The sequence below is a fragment of the Rutidosis leptorrhynchoides genome, chromosome 4 (genome assembly GCF_046630445.1).
Source record: "Rutidosis leptorrhynchoides isolate AG116_Rl617_1_P2 chromosome 4, CSIRO_AGI_Rlap_v1, whole genome shotgun sequence".
Taxonomy (NCBI): Eukaryota; Viridiplantae; Streptophyta; class Magnoliopsida; order Asterales; family Asteraceae; genus Rutidosis; species Rutidosis leptorrhynchoides.
Genome location: NC_092336.1, coordinates 591,299,666 through 591,307,939, shown reverse-complemented (window position 1 = coordinate 591,307,939; position 8,274 = coordinate 591,299,666).

The window sequence follows — 8,274 nt, the reverse complement described above, 5'->3', positions numbered from 1 at the left end:
AATAGAGAGTATAGAAGATGCCATGTTGCTCGGATAGAAGTGCGTCTAAACAACCTAGAAAAAGAAAACAAAATCTTGAAGGAAATCATCAAAGAGTCCTTCAACTCTCAAACCAAAAGGCTAGAGAAACTTGTGAAGAATAACATGGACAAAGTGATGGAGAAAGTGATGGCTGAGAAAGAGAAGAAATGAAGCGTATCTTGTTCTTTGTTTTCCTATTTATTTATTTTCCATTTTCCTATCTATGTAAAGGCTATGCCTTAAATTATTCCCATTTCCAACTCGTGTAATAAAGGCTTATTTAATGCCTCGTTCTTAATAACATAAAGTGTTTCATTTATATCATATTCATCTTTATCTCGCTTAAAATTTTTCAAACTTATGACCTATCAGATTTATCAAACTTCTATACACCCTTATGTAATGAAGAATCATGGTTCATCCAACCGCACCAACTCTTACCACGATGTTTCATAACTTCCTCGTTTGACCACGTCCATTTCATGACTTCCATAACTTTCAAAGATATGAAAGTTGACCAAGTCTATAAAGATTACAACTTAAAACTAGTCAACCATAACTCGACAAGGTCGTAACTGTTTTCATGGATGACATTTCGATCTTCTCCAAGAGTAAGAAAGAACATGAGTAACATTTGCAAATTCATTCTTGAACTCTTAAAAAAAGAACAACTCTATGCAAACTTTTCCAAGTACAGGTTTTGGCTTAAAACCGACATGTTGTCGATCCAGCTAAGATTACTGCTATCCTTAACACACTATATTAGAAATCATCATTGATCACATATCGTGACCTCATGGGGTGATATTGAAATGGAAATATGAATTAGTGAAATATAATGACGGTGGCCAACATGATTATATTACGGTAATTCATAGAAATATTCCAATATCATGACGTATGGAATAGAAAGTGAATCAAAGAAAACTCTCAAGCTATCTATTCAAAAACCCAAATGCAAGGGTATGAAAGGAGAAAAATGACCATCTTGATATTAGTAGATACGAAGAACTCATTCTAATCAAACTATATATCGATCTCATACTCATTTAACAAACTTTCATGTACCATAAAGGTTGTAAACAATCGAATCTTGAAGTTTTACATTCCTTTATTCTAAATGGATATCTCCTGATTATTGGTACTTAGTTATCACTTGTTATATCCAAATCCTCTCTGTTATTACACTTTCGGTGTAAATTTTCATATGACTTTCAAATACCCATGTCATTTGAACCCTCAAACATCGATATTACAAACACCGTGTTCGCTATTACATTTTCTATGTCGAGATGATAAATATCTCATACGCCTAATCTTTTAAAGAATGGAACCTCCATATGTGTAACATTTTGACTAGCATAGTCAAGAAACTTCTGTACTCGTACATCTACTTATAATAGACTACTTGGTACCGTGCAAGTAATGGTGTCATACTCAAACAATAATCGATCATTGTCAACTCGAAAATCAAAGGTGAAATGCACTATCTCAAGTTGTGGCTTGAGCTAGACTCATCACATCTGAAAAACTGCTGTAACAATTGAAATGATTCCATCATACTTTAACGTATCCTCCTCTCAAGACCAATTAAGGCTAAATTCAAACGATCATTACATAGTTGAAAGTCACTGCTTTAGCATTTATTTATACTTGTCTATGCGACTGCCAGATTATTCAAGCCTAGTTCTCGAACTCTCACTATCACTCGAACGATTCAAAGTTGCAAATCTTATTTGAAGTTCTTTCATACATAACTCTAAATCCGAGGGATTTACTCATTTGATGATAATCACATTATCTTCCTTCTTACTTTAATGTTAGCATTTTGAGTCCAAGGACTCGTGCCCTGATAAAAGTCAATTCATTAGTTTTCACTACCTCGAAACAATTATTATACAATTATCCGGAATTTTAAAATCTTCAATCAATTTTTCTCAAACAAACAAACTCTTAAATACAAATATCCTATTTTCCAAATATTTTTACACGTGTCTTTATTTTCAAATTATCCCAGAATTTATAAAGAAAATGATTTTTCACTTATGCGATCTATAAAATTCTTATACATAAATTTACCTATACATATTTTGACTAGTACATATCAAATTATATTTTCGCTTCTACAAATTTCCACTTTGATTAAATCGGAATTACTTTACAAAATTTTACGTAACCCTAGTTTTACTATGAACATCATTTTGTCACCTCCTCTAAAATTACTTTCACTAATTATATAAACACTTTCGCATTTTTATCAATTTACCTTTGTTTTATCAAATTAAACATTCTTTTAATCAACTCTTTTTCGTATTGTTCAAATTATTTCACGTAAAATAATACGTGTTGTACGTAACTCAAGTTTTACTAATAGCTCCGCTTCGTTTATATTGTTATATCAAACGTCGCAACTTTTCAAGAATTACTTTGGCTTAATATTAAAACTTTCGTATTGCTCTCCAATGTGTTTGGATCACCTTTATTCTCATTCTCCGTGCCAGAACGAGACTTACCTCCTTACGTACGTCATCTCTTCCTTGCTATGCTAATCAGTAAGAAATTCCTACTTTCGGTATTTCACGGCTAAACCACAACACCCTCGTAAACAATAATACTATGATCTTTTGAACAAGGAAGCAAAGGTTCCTTCATGATAGAAACAATACCTTATAATCAATGATTCACATTTATTCTCATCCACATTTAAACTCATAAGTAAATAATAGACCGACTCGCCATTTGTGCGAACACAACTTTCTTACTCTGAAGGAGTTACCTTAAATATTTATGAAGATACTCTAAACATTTCTTCCTTCATGAATTGCAACTGGATGTTATTCTCGTCAAGTTTTAATCTACGATTCGACATGAAACTGAAATCATAAATCTTAAAGCTACATCCTGAAACTATTTCTAAAGACAGGTTCTCACGTATACTGAACGATGTCTTTCATTTAATCGCTCATATTATCCTGAGATCAATGAATCCTCAACTAACATCTCATTTGTCTATAAGATATCTCTTGAAAACTAAAGGTATTATGGTTACATTTCACAACTTGAAGCTGGTACTATCTCTAACAAATACCAGCCATACATCAAACTACGTAACTGAAATCTTTACGTACTCTACTCTATTTTATTTACCCTACTATTGTGGCATGAACACCCAAGACTCTAATGAGCTCAACGACACATTTAATGCTGATATAGCATTAACTTTTCTTTTAAAGGAAAACTAGCCAAACGACACTCTTGTTATTCCTTGGAAAATCTCCGCATTTAATGCACATTGTAAACGACCTATTAAGGTTAAGGATCATGAGATCGAACGTGTAAACAAAACAATATACTTATTGTTAACACTGATTGGAATTCACGTAAGAGCCCCGATTGTACCAGGGAATGTGAAAATCAAACTCTATTGTTAAAATCCATTGGGATTCGCGAAGAAGCCCCTAATACACATGGGAACGCGAAGACCAAATGATACGGAAATATCCCCATCTCTTCTCAACTGCTGAGGCAAACGAGAGCTCTACCTAAAACTTCGGGATGAACTTTCTAATAACGGGGAGGTACTATAACGACCCTCATTTTTCCATTCTATATTTATCCAATATTAAATGCCCAAACAATATAATTAAACTTAACGATTAAACTTTAATCAATAATTGTTAAGAGTTAAGAATTATAAAACATAATAATTAACTTTGTGTAATAAATAACAGGTTAATAAAAGATAAAAATAATGAGCTAATAAACTTTCGTGAACAAAATATAATACTCTAAAACTTGTAGCCTTTACACAATTAAATTAGAACCTTTAATGAGCTATTTAAGCTAATCTAAAGTACAGGGACTAAAACAAAAAATTTCCAAACTCTTTTCCCTAAACCCTAGCCGAAATTTTAAGGGGTTGTCCCTCTAATTTTCGACCCAAATTACCTCCTCCCTAAACCTAACTTATTCCTTAAGAAAACCTAACTAAACCCTAATTCTATATCCTTCCTAGCTCAAGTATAAAAGGAGGTGCAAGGGTTTAGGTTTTTCTCATCTCATTCATCACACAAAAACCCTAAATCCCTCTCCCTCTCTCTTGGAAAATTCGGCCAAGATAGCCACCACCACACCACCATCATCTTCAAGTGATCTTCAAAGGATCTTCATCGCGTTCTTCGTGTTCATCAAGATCTTCAAGTGTGTTCTTCATTATTCAAGTGTTTTGATCTTCATCTTCAAAGTGTTCTTCATCTTATCTTGTTAATCTTCATCATCATTCATCAAGGTAAAACCCTAGATCCAAACTTTTAAGTTTTATCTTTTCGATTCATGTTATATTCATTCATACTAGATCATGTACATTCATATTGCTCATATAAAAAAATATAAAATATATACATATACATGCGTATACACGAATAAAAAAAAAGAGAAGGAAGTGATTTGATCTTAAAACCCTAGAGATTTGCAAGAAGATATGTTAGTGTTTAAAAAGGAAACAAATATATACATACTATATATACATATACGGTTTATATATATATATATATATATATATATATATATATATATATATATATGTACAAAAAAATATATTTTCTATATATACATATACATATACGGTATATATAAAAAAATTTATATATATATATACACATATACGATATACATGCACATTAAATAAATAAAACCCTAATTATTAAACCCTAATTTACTTAACTAAACCCTAAACATTAATTAAAAACCGAATCATAACCTAATTATTACTTCACTAAACCCTAAACCTAATAATACTATTAAACATTTATCACATAAATCCTAATCATTAAATACTAATTTAATTAATAAAACCTAATTAATTAATAAAACCCTAATACTACTTATACTATATTACTAATACTACTTAATACTTATACGCTTATACTACTACTTAACACTTACACTATTACTAGTACTTATAAGGGTTAAAGCCAAAAATAGGCTACAAACTTACACAAATGTACCGATGTCGCCCACAAAATCATTTCCGTTCTACTGTCGCCTACAAACTTTCAAAAAGTGTACCAATGTAAACAAAAACTTTCAAAAAGTGTACCAATGTAAACAAAAATGACTTGCTACCGGCTAAACTGGTCAAAATTAACATGTGTCGTTCGTGGATTGGATCTAATTCTTAAAAAAAAAAAAAAATTATCATGTCAAAATTAGTATGTAACAGGTCAAAACGCCAAAATGTTGATATTAGCACATTTTTTCAAAGTTTGTAGGCGACAGTAGGACGTAAATGAGTTTGTGGGCGACATCGGTACATTTGTGTAAGTTTGTTGCGTATTTTTGGCTTTAACCCTACTTATAATATGCTACTTATAGTATAACACACGATTTTCATAGTCATTCACGATAGCGTGAAATTACTTAAACATTGACGTTGCTTAAGGCCTAGGGTGATCCTTCGTACCACTATGAGACACTTGTGGATTACGAATGCCAAACTTAGATTTTGGTCAAGAAATCCTGGGCCAACCGGTAACAATTGGTCATCCAAGTGACTCGGCGGTGGCATAGATGTTTGGGTATGGTGCACAATATCAACCCGACTATAGTAATCAAACACTTAGTTACTTTCACACTTAATAGGTAGTAGACTTATTAAGGACAACTCACTAGTGTTCGACACTAACTTACTAAAAGTGGAAACTACTAAAAGTGGAAACTTACTAAGAATAGAAACTTAGCAAAACGAACTATACTTAAGTGCATACATATTTAAACTTAACTTAAACTCGGGCAAAACATCTAAACTATTCTTAATGTCATTAGGTTGACATTCGGCTCACGATCATCCAACTCATTTATCTTTCTCTTTCAAGGAATAACTCTCTTTCCTACTTATTAAGGTGAACTCATAACCACACTCTTTATTTGCATGCAACTTATTTTACTTTTTGGGGTGAGACACATGCTACTTTTACTATTTACAATTTAGACACAAGTACCAACTGTTAAACTATGCTATACCCGGCTATGTCCGACTAAGTCCCTACAGTGATATTTTTAATTGCTCGTTAAATGCATTCTTAATTATTGGGGGTAGGCCTATCGGGAGTAACGTCCCCGATACATTTGACCACGTCATTGTATTACTTAATAATGAAATTAAACTGACAAGTATAGACACAACTTGTCATTGGGGCAAACTTTGAACGTTTAGTCTAAATATCACGAACTGGCATAACTTTTTGATCCCTGTGAGATCAAATTTTAAGATCTTTTTGATCTTCTTTGACAACTAAAGATCTGTGTGATCTACTTTTGAAAACAAAATCTTGTGATCTAAAAACAACGATAACTACTTTTGTTAAACCTATGATTTCACTCAATCTTTTTGGTTGACACTTTAGCATGTTTGTCTCATGTGCTGATTGATCAAGCTTACTTACTTACTGCTTATATGATGCTACTTGGACTTAGGATCAAGAGATATCGCATTTATTATTCTTGCATTTTAAATAATTACTTTATTGTAATTTTCATTATTGTAACGACATTTCATTTTCCGCTGCGTACTCAATAAAGTTTGTTTTATTCATATAGTATTGTTCTCGTATTATAATATGTTGGTTTATTTGATATTAGTGACATTTTCTTCCAGACCCTATCTAGAGGACGTCACATGGTACACCAATACAAGCTGTTGTAGTACATATATAGGAAACAACTACTGAATGTCTTTCATGGTGGCCGCCGCAACGCGCGGTTGGTTCTGTTTTTTAAATTTGGCCAAACTTGAAGCATGTGTATTACTTAAGAGCAATGTATAGATAACTTTGCATAGTTCTTTCTTTGCTTATGCACTTTTGACATATAGTTATTCTGGCTACGACATACTTGATAAGAAATTGCAATGAAGCAATTTGGTTCCATTGTATTAGCTTGGCATATAATGAGATCAACATTAGACCTGACTATACCCGACTTTCTTTGCAAAATTCAAGTAGAAATGTTGCCCCATTTTAGTATCATGGTTTGGTGTTCAAGCTCAGTTTGATTAATTTGTTGTCATTCAGGTCCGCCACAATGCTTGATAACGAGTACGGCTTCGTAGACGAGTCATATGGAGGTCTAAGCAACTAATTCATTACGTGAACTACAACTATGGCTCTTAGGCTGAAAGATTATTGTACCTTGGATCATGTGCAACAAAACTCTCATCATACATAACAAATGAAACTTCTGTAAGATAAGAACAATTGAATCTGTACTATAACTACTTTACGAAAACTTGCAATTATATTCTAAAAAAATTACTTCATAAGCCACTACAGCAACATTTTCTCGAGTTATTATACCTAGATTTAATTTCATCCACTAAATTATTTGTTAATATTTATATGTTTACATATCTATCTACTTTTTATACGGCTACCTATACAAATATACTTGATATATTGCAGTGTTGTATAGTATAGAATTTCAGAAGACAGGCTTGCCCCATTGTCATATATTATTGTGGATTAAATCTTAAACGCAAGCAGCTGAACCGAAAGATGATGCTCGATTTATCTCCGCTGAATTACTATACCAGAAAAAAGACCCCTTGAGCTTTAAAGTCGTCTCAGATAAGATGATACATGGTCCCTGTGGATTACTAAACAAGCATGAAGCTAACAAAAGATATTTACAGTTTTTATAACGTGTTTTTATTTGTTGATGTTTATTGTTTTGTATGTCATTAATTTGTGTTTTGGTATGAAAAGTGATTGATAATGCCTACGAAAAAGTGATTCTATAATTCTGTTGATGTTGTTATGTCGTATGTTTCTGATGGTGTAAGTGGTGCTCAAGGTTCTAATTGTCTTAGAAGAATTTTTTTTTGTAGTTAGTGTTGTTACTATTAAGGTCAGCGGTGGTGAATTAATGTATTGTGTGTGAATTATTTCTTATCATTTGGTTAATTTTAAGGATTATTGTGGTTTATTTAGTAGGGTTGTTAACAAATGGGTCGAAATTGACACAAAGTATATCAAAATGGGTCATCAAATGTTTATTCAGAGTATTATAGTAAGTTATATGTCTGCTCATGAATCACAGATATTAACCGCCTAAGGTATATTTAATTTTATCGACTGAGTTGTTTCTTTATAGTTCTTAAACTTTAATATCTCAAATGTCAGTATTTGTGATTTTTATAATGGCTGCTATCATTTTATTAAGCACATGTGTCGCCTCTTTTTACCATGAGCTGTGCAA